At 51.2% G+C, this 13951-nt stretch overlaps 1 protein-coding gene across 1 annotated transcript in view; it reads right to left on the bottom strand.

Annotated features, from left to right (window-relative positions):
* Window positions 1-13951, bottom strand: part of LOC140410471 (chorion-specific transcription factor GCMa-like) — an 87758-nt gene that overhangs the window by 10232 nt on the left and 63575 nt on the right. The window lies entirely within an intron of this gene.

Here is a 13951-nt window from a genome sequence, read left to right as displayed (position 1 = left end):
GGATTTTTACAGCAAATTATGAGTCGGAACCCCTGGCTGGGGTGAGGGGATGAGGCAGTGTTTGGGTCAATTGAGGTCCCCGAGGGTGGATGAGGATTTGGTGGAAGGGCTGGGAGCCCCAATTGAAATTGAGGAAGTAGTTGAGGGGCTGAAGGGCATGCAGTAGGGCAAGGCCCCGGGGCCTAACGGCTACCCGGTGGAAATTTATAATATGTTTTCAGAGATATTGAGCTCACTGCTAGTGAGGACATTTAATGAAGCAAGAGAGAAGGGAGTCCTCCCCCCCCCCCCCCCCCCCCCAACAATGTCGCAGGCCTCGATTTCACTGATCCTGAAACGGGAGAAGGATCCGGAGCAATGCGGATCAACAGGCCGATTTCTCTACTGAATGTGGACGCCAAACTGTTGGCTAAGACACTGGCCACAAAGATAGAGGACTGTGTCCCGGGGATGATAGGGGAAGACCAGATGGGATTTGTAAAGGGCAGGCAACTCGAGGCCAATGTTCAACGGCTTTTAAATGTTGTGATGCCCTCAGAAGGAGGGGAGATGGAGGTGGTGGTAGCGATGGATGCGGAGAAGGCTTTTGATCAGGTGGAGTGGGATTACCTGTGGGAGGAGCTGGGAAGATTTGGGCTTGGTGAGGGCTTCATTGACTGGGTGCGGTTGCTCTATCAGGCACCAGTAGCGAGTGTGTACACGAACCGGCTGAGGTCGGGGTATTTTAAACTACACCGAAGGATGGGGCAAGGGTGCCCCCACTCCCTGCTACTGTTTGCTCTGGCCATAGAGCCATTGGTCATGGCGTTAAGAGCCGCTAGGAACTGGAAAGGGCTGGTTCGGTGGGGGGGGGGGGTGGAGCACCGGGTCTCACTTTCCACAGACGAACTGCTCTTGTATATTTCAGACCCATTGGAGGGGATGGAGGGTTATGCCCCCGGGTGTAGAGACCTGGGTTAGTGACATGGCTGGGTTTCTCAGTCTGAAGAAAATAAAGTTCGGCTTGAAGGTCAATGGTAGGGTTCACCCAGAGGTGGCAGCCGTTCGTCGACTTTCTCGGGAAAAATTAAAATGTCAGCAGAAGCAGAATTCCAAAGGCGGGGGGGGGGGGGGGGGGGGGGAGGGGAGCGGGCCAGACTGTTGTTTTATGGTTTGGGTGTGTGAAGATTGTGATGGGGGTAGAAATGTTTATTGTACCATGTTTATGTCGCTGTTATTATTATAAAAACATGCAAATACCTTAATAAAAATATTTTTTTAAATAATGGACTCTTAAAATCTTACCAATGACCAAAGTCAGGCTAATCAGCCTATAATTTCCCATCTTCTGCCTCTCTCCATTCCTTTTTTAAAATATTTTTATTCTCCATTTTCACATTTTCTTCAGAAGTTACACCTCACCAACAAACCGTAAACAGTAACGACTACAATGTCAATCCCCTTATTAACAACACCGATCCCATCCTCCCACCAACCCCCACACAACGACCCACCTGACAATATCAAATAAAACAAACCCTCCCAAGGTGGAACAAAAGGAAAAGGAATCTGGAATCGCCTATGGTCACCATTGACATTTACGGTCCACCCCCCAAAACCCCCCTAATATTCAGCGCCATCCAATCGCCGAAAGAGTACCGTGAATGACACCCATGAATTGTAGACGCCCCACTCCCCCTCCCAGACTCCTCCCCACTTACCCTTGTAAATTCCTCCCCCCAACCTCGGTTCCTTCCCCCAACTTTGCAACCCGGCTAGACTCACCAAAACCTGTTCTACCAGGCTCCGATGGCCGCAACCCCTCCACCCCCACCTCACTCCCGTTCACTGGCCGGCGTAAACCGGCCAGCGTGGAGGACCAGCCCGGATCTCCTTCCCCCTTGCCTTGTCTCAGGAAAACCAAGAAATCCCCTTTAGCACACAACCCCTGCGTACACACCCAAGCCCCAAAGGACCATCATTGCAAATGAAAGTCCCATCTCTTCCCTTGTCCAAATATATACAGTGTCGACTCATTTAGTACATACACCAACACGCAGTGAAAAAATAAAGTTACATGAGGCTACAATCGATACACGATCATTTCTCAGTTCTGCCACAGTCCTCCTGCCTTCGCAAACTCCTCCGCTGCTTCCGCCGTCCCAAAATAAAAGTCCTTGGATTTGTAGCTCAGCTTAGCTAGATACACTATGCCGCACTGCACCTTGCTGATGTCCAGTGCCGCCTTCACCCGGCTGAATGAAGCCCGTCTCCTCGCCAGCTCCACCGTAAAGTCCTGGTATATCCGTATGCCAGCTCCTGCCCACTGCACCACCCGTTTCTGTTTTGCCCAGCACGGGACTTTCTCCTTCACGCTATACCTACAGAAACAGAGTTACTACTCTTGGTGGCTCACTCGCCTTTGGTATAGGCCTCCACGACCGATGAGCCCGATCCAGTTCATATCGGGAGGGATCGTCCCCCTCAACCCAATAGCTTTGCCAACATCGTGGCAAAATACTCTATCGGCCTCGCGCCTGCCACCCCTTCGGGCAGATCCACAATCCTCAGATTCTGTCGCCCGGATCTGTTTTCCAGGTCTTTCATTTTGGCTGGCAGACCCTTGTTGGTCTCTATCACCCTCCGCAACTCCTTCCCCATCGAGGTGAGTTGATCACTGTGCTGCGATAATGCCTCTTCCACTCCCTTCAATGTCTCACCTTGCTCCCGCACCTCCGCCGCTGCGCTTGATACTGCCGCCCTCACCGGGGCAATCGCCTCCCCTCCAGCACTTTCAATACCGCCCCCATCTCCTTCATCGCTTCCATGTATTTTGTGAACTGTTTTTCAAGTTCCACAGCCATCACCTTGGTCATTTCTTCTGCTGTGAGTGTTGTGACCTCCCCTGGTGCTCCAACCTCTGCTTTCCTTGCAGTTCCTTCGCTGACTTTTTCACTCACCGGCGGACTTTCGTCAACCCCCTTTTTCACGGACGTTTTTCTCCCAAACTTGGACGTTTCTCCTCCCTGTGCCTTCTTACAGCCTTTTTAGCCTCCGTTGCCCCCGGGACCGGGCGTTAAAACTCTGAAATTTCTATTCCCAAGCGGGAGCCCTCCAGTGTGCGGCTGCCTCCCGCCCACTGTCACCGGAAGTCTTTTGCCTCTCTCCATTCCTAAACAGGGGTGTTACATTAGCCATTTTCCATTCCTCTAGGACCCTCCATGACTCCAGTGATTCCTGAATGATCACAGCCAATGCCTCCACAATCTCCTCTGCTATCTCCTTCAAAACCCTGGGGTGTAGTCCATCCGGTCTGGGTGAATAATCCACCTTCAGACCTTTCATCTTCCCCAGCTCCTTCTCCTCAGTGATGGCCACTAAACTCGCCTCTGTCCCTGACTCTCTTGAAGTTCTGGAGTATTCAGTATTTAAGAAGGAAAGACAAACCGGAAAAGGCGGTGGAGTTGCATTGCTGGTTAAAGAGGAAATTAATGAGGAAGGATATTGGCTCTGATGATGTGGAATCTGTATGGATAGAACTAAAAAACACTAAGGAGCAAAAAACATTAGTGGGAGTTGTTTACAAATCCCCAATTGTAGTGCTGATTGTGGGAATGGCGCTTCGTCCTCTTATGCGGAAAAGGGGAGGGGAGGTGGTCTGGTGGGGTCAATATTGGCGGTGCGGTGGGGGGGGGGGGGTGCATTGGTGGGAGGGTGTGTTGGGGTGAAACCTGACGGTGCCAGGTCCCTGAGTGAGGCAGTATCATGGCGGCCGTCGGGGAACTCAACGTAGGCATATTGAGGGTTGGCATGGAGCAGGTGAACCCTGTCCACCAAGGGGTCCGCCTTGTGGAGTCGGACGTGCCTACAGAGAAGGACCGGTCCTGGAGCAGCGAGCCAAGTCGGGAGCGACACCCCGGATGTGGACTTCCTGGGGAAGGTAAAAACACGTTCATGGGGTGTGGTATTGGTGTCGGTGCACAATAGTGACCGGATGAAGTGTAGAGCGTCAGGGAGAAACCTCCTGCCAGCGAGAGGCTGGGAGGTTCCTGGGCCGTAGGGCCAACTGGACAGCCCTCCAAACCATCCCATTCTCCCGTTCTACTTGCCGTTTCCCCGGGGGTTGTAGCTGGTCGTCCTGCTGGAGGCTATACTCCTGCTGAGCAGGAACTGACGCAGATCATCGCTCATGAATGAGGATCCCCTGTCACTGTGGATGTAGGCGGTGAAACCGAACAGAGCAAAGATGGTGCTGAGGGCCTTGATGACGGTGGCAGATGTCATATCGGGGCATGGGATAGCGAAGGGGAATCTGGAATACTCATCGACCACACTGAGAATATACGTGTTACGGTCGGTGGAGGGGAGGGGCCCTTTGAAATCCACGCTGAGGCATTCAAAGGGGCGGGAAGCCTTCACCAGGCGCACACGGTCTGGCTGGTAGAAGTGCGGCTTGCGCTCCGCACAGACCTGGCAGTCCCTGGTGACTGTCCTTACTTCCTCAACAGAGTAGGGCAGATTGCGAGCTTTGACCAGATGGTACAATCGAGTGACCCCCAGGTGACAAAGGCTGTCGTGTGGGGCCCGGGTCGCCAGCTGCAGCAGGAGGCCACGCATCTGACTGTAATATATTGATGCATGATCAATTGCACAAAGACTAAAGTTGGGTCCAACTGTGGCTTTATTACAGTCAGATGCGTGGCCTCCTGCTGCAGCTGGCGAAATGGCAGGGCACTGGAGGTCATGCATATTTATACAGTTCTCCGTGGGCGGAGCCAGCCGGCAGGAGCTACCGGTGAACCTGTAGTGCAGGTCCTACCTTACATCTCCTATTACAGTGGTTCACCACAGTGGGCAAATCGGTGCTTCCAGGCTTCGTAAGAGTGGAATACTCCGCGATCATGATCTTCGACCACGCTCTTGATAGATCATAGATCATAGAATTTACAGTGCAGAAGGAGGCCATTCGGCCCATCGAGTCTGCACCAGCTCTTGGAAAGAGCACCCTACCCAAGGTCAACACCCCACCCTATCCCCATAACCCAGTAACCCCACCCAACACTAAGGGCAATTTTGGACACCAAGGGCAATTTATCATGGCCAATCCACCTAACCTGCACATCTTTGGACTGTGGGAGGAAACCGGAGCACCCGGAGGAAACCCACGCACACACTGGGAGGATGTGCAGACTCCACACAGACAGTGACCCAAGCCGGAATCGATCCTGGGACCCTGGAGCTGTGAAGCAATTGTGCTATCCACAATGCTACCATGCTGCTCTATGTGAGATGTGAGATTGGAAAAGGGCTGTGCCCAACCCCACCCCCTCCCCCAAGAAGGTTAGGGTTAGGGACTTCCACACAGACTGACAACACGAGAGGAACTGACAGAGAAGTTACAACTGACCGGGAGAAAAAAATTAAGATACATCCTACGTCGGGAAACAAAGACATACCCACGGCCGCCGCAACAATCATTATTAGAAGACCTACTGGACGCGGACATCCTAGGCAGGGGAAACTGCGGGGACCTGTATGGGTGACTACTGGGAAAGACACACTCTCGACTGAACGAGACAAGAAAAAAATGGAAGACCCAGGGTTCAAAATAGTGTGGAGACTGGAGTGAAGCACTGCACATGGTCAACTCCACCTCCACTTGTGCGAGACAAAGCTTCATGCAGCTGAAAGTGGTGCACAGAGCATGCTTAACCAGAACCAAAATGAGTAGGTTCTTCCCGGAGATCGAAGACAAATAGAAACAGTGACAGGCAGGCCTGGCCAACGATGCCCACATGTTCTGGTCATGCCCCAGACTTGTTGGGTTCTGAAGAGCGTTCTTCGAGGCGATGTCCAAGGTTCAGGGGATGAGGGTGGAGCCATGCCCGAGAGTTGCAGTCTTCGGGGTATCAGAACAGCCAGAACTCTTTATGGGGAGGAGGGCTGACGCCCTCCCTAATCACCCGCAGGAGAATCCTGCTCAGCTGGCGATTGGCAGCACCACCCAAAGCTGCGGGCTGTCCAAATTAACAAACCAGGGGTCGGAAGAGGGCTTCCACAAAATGTGGGAGCCATTCACCAATCTGTTCCAAGACATGTTTGTAGCCAGCAGCCAATAAGCTTGGAGGAGGGGGATCCACAGAAGAACTACAGAACAAACAAAAAGAGAGGGGGGGGACAAAGAGGCACAGAACCGAACCATGCCCAACACTAAACAGCATACGTAGCACCATTCTACCCCAACAGGTCCAGGTTTGAAGATCCAACAAACAAGGAAGACACGCCAGATAGCAAGAAAGGGAGGGTGATCGGGAAGAAAGGGGGAGTTGGGATCAGGAGGCCCAGTCAAAGATAGGCATTTACAGAGAAATATGAATTGTAACTGATGTGTATAGTGAATGGTAACCAATGTATATAGTTTCTGTGTTATGTTCACGTTCATCTTTGTTTTGTATAAAAAAGAAAAAGCCTAATAAAAACATTTTTTTTTTTTTTTTTAAGTTATTGACCAGTCAGCCTGTCGGTAGCAGGGTAAATTCTAGAGTCTATTATAAAAGATTTAATAGCAGAGCTCTTGGAAAATAGTGGCAGAATAGGACAGAGTCAGTATGGATTTCCGAAAGGGAAATCATGCTTGACTAATCTACTGGAAGTCTTTGAGGATGTAATGTGTAGAGGTGAGGAGGGGGAGCCAGTGGATGTGGTTTCTTTGGATTTCAGAAAGCTTTCAACAAAACCCCATGACTCCAAGTCCCACATAAGAGATAAGTGTGTAAAATTAAAGCACATGGGATTAGGGGTAGTGCATAGAGATGGATAGAAAACTGGTTGGCAGACAGGAAACAAAGTGTAGGAATTAACAGGTATTTTTCCGAATGGCAGGCAGACTAGTGGGGTACCATTGGGAACCCATCTATTCACAATAAATATTAATTATTTAGATGAGGGAATTAAATGTGATATCTCCAAATTTGTAGATGACACAAAGCTGTGTGGGAGGGTAAGCTGAGAGGAGGATGCAGAGACCCTTCAGTGTGATCTGGACATACTGAGTGAGTGGGTAGGTGCAGTATTATGTGAGGTTATCCAGTTTGACAGCAAAAACAGGAAGGCTGATTGCTAGAAATTAAAGAGGGGAATGTGTAATGAGACCCGGGTGTCCTCATAAACCAGTCGCTGAAGGTAAGCATGCAGGTGCAGCAGGTGGTAAGAAGGTAAATGGTGTGTTGACCTTCATCGCGAGAGGTTTCAAGTAAAGGAACAGGAATGTTTTGCTGCAATTATATAGGGCCTTGATGAGGCCACACCCGGAATATTGTGTGCAGTTTTGGTCTCCTTATCTGAGGAAGGATGTCCTTTGCTACAGAGAAAGTGCAGCTAATGGGTACCGGACTGATTCCTGGGATGGCGGGACTGACATATGAGAAAGGATTGAGTCGATTAGAATTATATTCACAGGAGTTCAGAAGAATGAGGGGGGCCTCATAGAAACCTACGACATTCTACAGGACAAGGTAGATGCAGGAAAGATGTTCCCTACGTTAGGGGGGTCCAGAACAAGGGGCCACAGTCTGAGAATATGGGGTAGACCACTTAGGACAGAGATGAGGAGAAATATCTTCACCCAGAGAGTGTTCAACCTGTGGAATTCACTACCACAGAAAGCAGTTGAATCCAAATGTATGTTTTCAAGAAGCAGTAAGATATAGCTCCTGGAAGCGAAAGGGATCAAAGATATCGGGGGAATGCAGAGCAGGCTTGAAGGGCCAAGTGGCTTACTCCTCCTCCAATTTTCTATGTCTCGGAATCTTGCATGGAGAATATCTTAGCCGATTCTATGTCAGAGTCCATGGAGGATGTCTCCAGGGGTGAGAGTCAATTAAAGCCCATGCATCAGCCCCAAATGCAAGTCATCTATCCTCTAGCACTGCATATCATCACAGAGGCTGCAGCAGAATCTTTAGTCCTTCTAAAGCTTTACAATCCTGCACAGCAAACTTGTCTTGAAGTTATATGTCTGCACAAAATTCCTCTTCACTTTATCATTTGAATTCTTCCCATTGCAGAAGATGGTGCTGTCTTGTCTCAATATCCTCTGCAATTCTTCCCATTTCTCAGAATGGGCCACTACCTCTCTCTCACACACACACACACTGGCTGTCTTACCAGTATCTACTGAAAGTAGACCGTCCTTCCCAGATACCTTTGGGAAGTCATCTCTTCTTTTCCTAAAAGGCTTACTAGAATTTTACTGTTTTTGTTCCTTCATCGTCCAGCTTCATTGGAATCTCAGTTCTTCAAAACCTTTTCCGCCATCGATGCAATAGTAAATAATATGCCTGTGAGAGTCTTCGTTGGCGTTAAAGATCATCAGTCTTCTAAAGGCCTCAGTGCTTCAAGGGAGCAAGATGTTCTCTTGAGAATCCTGATTTCTTCTTTTCTAGTCCCAGGGCAGCGAAAGGTTGATGCTCTTCAGCCTTCTCTCTTTGACCATTACAAATTACTCATTGTTCTTGCAGTTCAGTAGTCCTGAAACATGCACTCTGTTTAGCAGCCATGCTGCTGAACAGCTGTTCCATTCTGGTCCTCCTGAAGAATAGAAAAACCCACCTGCCTCCAAGCTGTCTCCCCTAAGCACCAGGAATACTATGGGAGACTGAATCCCAAAAACTGTGACTTGGGGAAGAGAAGAGTTGAAGTTGGGTAGAATTTGTAATTGTAAAAAGGGAGTTACAGAAATGCAATGTAAATGGTTAAAGACGTAGGGTGGGATTTTCCAGTAACCTCCCCCACATTCCCACGGCATGTTTGTTTTCTGATAGTGACGGCAGCCCGTCATGGCTGCTGGTGGAATCTTATGGTCCTGCAAGTATCTATGGAGCTTTGCATTGCTCGCCCACCCTGCTGCCAGGGATCCTGTCTGGGGGGAGGGGGGTGATGGGGTCACCTTCAGCATGACTGGGAAATCCCACTGGCAAGAAGGTTCAGAAAATCCTGCCCATAGCTTCATATTGTTATGAAAGAATAATATTGAGACTTCCGGGTGCGGCGATGACCAGCTAAGTCGCACGTTTCGGCAGCTCCCGGTGGAACAGACTTTTGGGATCTTAATAGGAGCCCCAACGGCAATTTTAACGGCTAAAAACACTGTGCGGTAAACCAGAAGGGAATTCCCCCGGACACAGATGGAAAAAGGAGAGGAAAGTGGCCGGATTGCGGAGGATCCTCCAGAGCAGCGGCAAGGAAAGCAAGCACAAAGCAAGATGGCATCGGAAGGTGGCAGTTTAATATGGGGCCCTGACCAACAAGAGTTCCTGCGACGCTGTGTGGAAGAACTTAAAAAGGAGATGAAGAAGGAGCTGCTGGCCCCAATATTACAGGCGATTGAAGGGCTAAAGGAGGAACAAAAGACCCAGGAGCAGAAGCTTCGGGTCGTGAAGGCAAAGGCCGCTGAAAATGAAGACGAAATACAGGGCCTGGTGGTGAAGACAGAGATGCACGAGGCACAACACAAAAGGTGTGTGGAAAGGCTGGAGGTGTTGGAGAATAATGCGAGGAGGAAGAATTTAAGGATTCTTGGTCTTCCCGAAGGTGCGGAGGGGGCGGACGTCGGGGCATATGTGAGCACGATGCTTCACTCGTTAATGGGATCGGAGGCCCCGACGGGCCCATTGGAGGTGGAGGGAGCTTATCGAGTTATGACGCGAAGACCGAGGGCTGGAGAAATACCTCGAGCCATAGTGGTGAGATTTCTCCGATATAATGACAGAGAGATGGTCCTCAGATGGGCAAAGAAAACTCGGAACAGTAGGTGGGAGAACGCGGTGATCCACGTATATCAAGATTGGAGTGCGCAGATGGCGAGAAGGAGGGCGAGTTTTAATCGGGCCAAGGCGGCGCTTCACAAAAGGAAGGTCATATTTGGAATGCTGCAACCGGCAAGACTGTGGGTCACACACCAAGGGAAGCACCACTACTTTGAGACGGCACAAGAGGCGTGGACATTTATTGTGGAGGAGCAGCTGGGAGAGCCGGGCCAGAAAAAGAACGTTTGGGACAAAGTGGTGGTGTGATTACGTGGGGTGAAGGGGGGGAAAAAGGGGGAAGGGATGATCTCCCAAGTTGTTAATCTTGCGACCCTGTAACTTTTCTCTCTTCCCCATGTCGTGGGGGAGGGGGGGGGGGGGGTGGGGGAAGGATGAGGAATTGTGGGTGCCGGCCATTAGGGGTGGGGCCAAGTGGGAAACGTGGATTTTGTTCCCGCGCTATGGTAATCATGGCGGGAACAGGGAAGCAGGAAGGAGGGGGCCTCGCACAGTGGGGGCCGAGGTCACGGGGGGAAGCCGAGGTCAGCCAGAGTTTGCTGACTTCTGGGAGCAACATGGGGGTTGCAATTACGCTAGAAGAGGATCTGGGGGGGGTTAACTGGGTTGCTGCTGCTGGGGAGAAGGGGGAGCTGGTACGGGGTGGGGTGGTCGAGGCGGGAGGGCGCCGTCGGGGCCAGATACGGCTACGTGGGAACCGGGTGAGGAGCTGGATTAAAAAAGGGGCTGGCTAGTCGACAAGGGGAGGGGGGGGAGTAAAGAGCCCCCCAACCCGGCTGATCACGTGGAACGTGAGAGGGCTGAACGGGCCGAATAAAAGGGCACGGGTACTCACACACCTAAAGAAATTAAAGGCAGATGTGGTTATGTTGCAGGAGACGCATCTGAAACTGATAGACCAGGTCAGACTACGCAAAGGATGGGTGGGGCAGGTGTTTCATTCGGGGTTAGACGCAAAGAACAGGGGGGTGGCTATATTAGTGGGGAAACTGGTACTGTTTGAGGCAAAGACCATAGTGGCGGATAGTGGGGGTAGATACGTGATGGTGAGTGGCAGATTGCAAGGGGAGGCGGTGGTTCTAGTGAACGTATATGCCCCGAACTGGGATGATGCCAATTTTATGAGGCGAATGTTGGGACGTATCCTGGACCTAGAGGCGGGAAAGTTGGTAATGGGGGGAGACTTTAATACGGTGCTGGACCCAGGGCTGGACAGATCGAGGTCCAGGACCGGGAGGAGGCCGGCTGCAGCTAGGGTGCTCAAGGACATTATGGAGCAGATGGGAGGAGTAGACCCCTGGAGATTTAGCAGGCCTAGGAGTAAGGAGTTCTCGTTTTTCTACTATGTCCATAAAGTATATTCACGGATAGACTTTTTTGTTTTGGGAAGGGCGCTGATCCCGAAGGTGACAGGGACGGAGTACACGGCTATAGCTATCTCGGACCACGCTCCACATTGGGTGGACCTGGAGATAGGGGAGGGAAAAGAACAGCACCCGTCCTGGAGAATGGACATGGGACTATTGGCAGATGAGGAGGTATGTTTAAGGGTGAGGGGGTGTATTGAAAGGTACTTGGAGCTTAATGACAATGGGGAGGTTCAGGTGGGAGTGGTCTGGGAGGCGTTGAAGGCAGTGGTTAGAGGGGAGCTGATATCTATTAGGGCACATAAAGGAAAGCAGGAGGGTAGGGAAAGGGAGCGGTTGCTGAAAGAACTTTTGAGGGTGGACAGACAATATGCGGAGGCACCGGAGGAGGGACTGTACAGGGAAAGGCAAAGGCTACATGTAGAATTTGACTTGTTGACTACGGGTAATGCAGAGGCACAATGGAGGAAGGCACAAGGTGTACAGTATGAATATAGGGAGAAGGCGAGCCGGTTGCTGGCCCACCAACTGAGGAAGAGGGGAGCAGCGAGGGAGATAGGGGGGGTGAGAGACGAGGAGGGAGAGATGGAGCGGGGAGCGGAGAGAGTGAATGGGGTGTTCAAGGTATTCTACGAAAGATTACATAAAGCTCAGCCCCCGGAAGGGAAGGAGAGAATGATGTGCTTTCTGGATCAGCTGCAATTCCCTAAGGTGGAGGAGCAGGAGAGGGCGGGACTGGGAGCACAGATTGAGATGGAGGAGGTATTGAAAGGGATTGGGAGCATGCAGGCGGGGAAGGCCCCGGGACCGGACGGATTCCCGGCGGAATTTTATAGGAAGTATATGGACTTGCTGGCCCCGCTTCTGACGAGAACCTTTAATGAGACTAGGGAAAGGGGGCAGTTGCCCCCGACTATGTCAGAGGCAAAGATATCGCTCCTCCTAAAGAAAGAAAAAGACCCGCTGCAATGCGGGTTTCTATTTTAAATGTGGATGCTAAGATTCTGGCCAAGGTAATGGCGACGAGGATAAAGGACTGTGTCCCGGGAGTGGTACATGAGGACCAAACTGGGTTTGTGAAGGGGAGACAGCTGAACACGAACATACGGAGGTTGCTAGGGGTAATGATAATTCCCCCGCCAGAGGGGGAAGCAGAGATAGTGGTGGCGATGGATGCTGAGAAAGCATTTGATAGAGTGGAGTGGGATTATCTGTGGGAGGTGCTGAGGAGATTTGGCTTCGGAGATGTATATATCGGATGGGTACAGTTGCTGTATAGGGCCCCGATGGCGAGTGTGGTTACGAATGAACGGGGGTCTGATTATTTCCGGCTTTACAGAGGGACGAGGCAGGGGTGTCCCCTGTCCCCGTTATTGTTTGCACTGGCGATTGAGCCCCTGGCCATGGCACTGAGGGGTTCCAGGAAGTGGAGGGGAGTGTTTAGGGGAGGAGAAGAACACCGGGTATCTCTGTATGCGGATGATTTGTTGTATGTGGCGGACCCGGTGGAGGGGATGCCAGAGATAATGCGGATACTTGGGGAGTTTGGGGATTTTTCGGGGTATAAATTGAACATGGGGAAAAGTGAGTTGTTTGTGGTGCATCCGGGGGAGCAGAGCAGGGAAATAGAGGATTTACCGTTGAGGAAGGTAACAAGAGACTTCCGATACTTGGGAATTCAGATAGCCAAGAATTGGGGAACCTTGCACTGGTTTAATTTAACACGATTGGTGGAACAGATGGAGGAGGACTTCAAGAGATGGGACATGGTGTCCCTGTCACTGGCGGGTAGGGTGCAGGCGGTTAAAATGGTGGTTCTCCCGAGATTCCTCTTTGTGTTTCAGTGCCTCCCGGTGATGGTCACGAAGGCTTTTTTTAAGAGGATTGAGAAAAGCATTATGAGTTTTGTGTGGGCCGGGAAGACCCCGAGAGTGAGGAGGGGGTTCTTGCAGCGTAGTAGGGATAGGGGGGGTTGGCACTACCGAGCCTAAATTATTATTATTGGGCCGCCAATATTTCAATGGTGTGTAAGTGGATGGGAGAAGGGGAGGGAGCAGCGTGGAAGAGATTGGAGAGGGCGTCCTGCAAGGGGACCAGCTTACAAGCAATGGTGACGGCACCGTTGCCATTCTCACCGAAGAAATACACTACAAGCCCGGTGGTGGTGGCAACATTCAAAATTTGGGGGCAGTGGAGACGGCATGGGGGAAGGACGGGAGCCTCGGTGCGGTCCCCGATAAGAAATAACCATAGGTTTGTTCCGGGGAGAATGGATGGGGGATTTGGAGCATGGCAAAGAGCTGGGGTAGTACAATTGAGAGATCTGTTCGTAGATGGGACGTTTGCGAGTCTGGGAGCGCTGACGGAAAAATATGGGCTGCCCCAAGGGAATGCATTTCGGTATATGCAACTGAGGGCTTTTGCGAGGCAACAGGTGAGGGAATTCCCGCAGCTCCCGACGCAGAAGGTGCAGGATAGAGTGATCTCAGAGACATGGGTGGGGGATGGTAGGGTGTCGGACATATACAGGGAAATGAGGGACGAGGGGGAGATCATGGTAGATGAGCTGAAAGGGAAATGGGAAGAAGAGCTGGGGGAGGAGATTGAGGAGGGGCTGTGGGCTGATGCCCTACGTAGGGTAAACTCGTCATCCTCGTGTGCCAGGCTAAGCCTGATACAATTCAAGGTTCTACACAGGGCGCATATGACTGGAGCACGGCTCAGTAAATTGTTTGGGGTAGAGGATAGGTGTGGGAGATGCTCGAGAAGCCCAGCGAATCA

The sequence above is a fragment of the Scyliorhinus torazame genome, chromosome 4 (genome assembly GCF_047496885.1).
Source record: "Scyliorhinus torazame isolate Kashiwa2021f chromosome 4, sScyTor2.1, whole genome shotgun sequence".
NCBI lineage: Eukaryota > Metazoa > Chordata > Chondrichthyes > Carcharhiniformes > Scyliorhinidae > Scyliorhinus > Scyliorhinus torazame.
The sequence above is the reverse complement of the archived record's forward strand: the minus strand, read 5'-3'. Positions and strand labels throughout refer to the sequence as shown.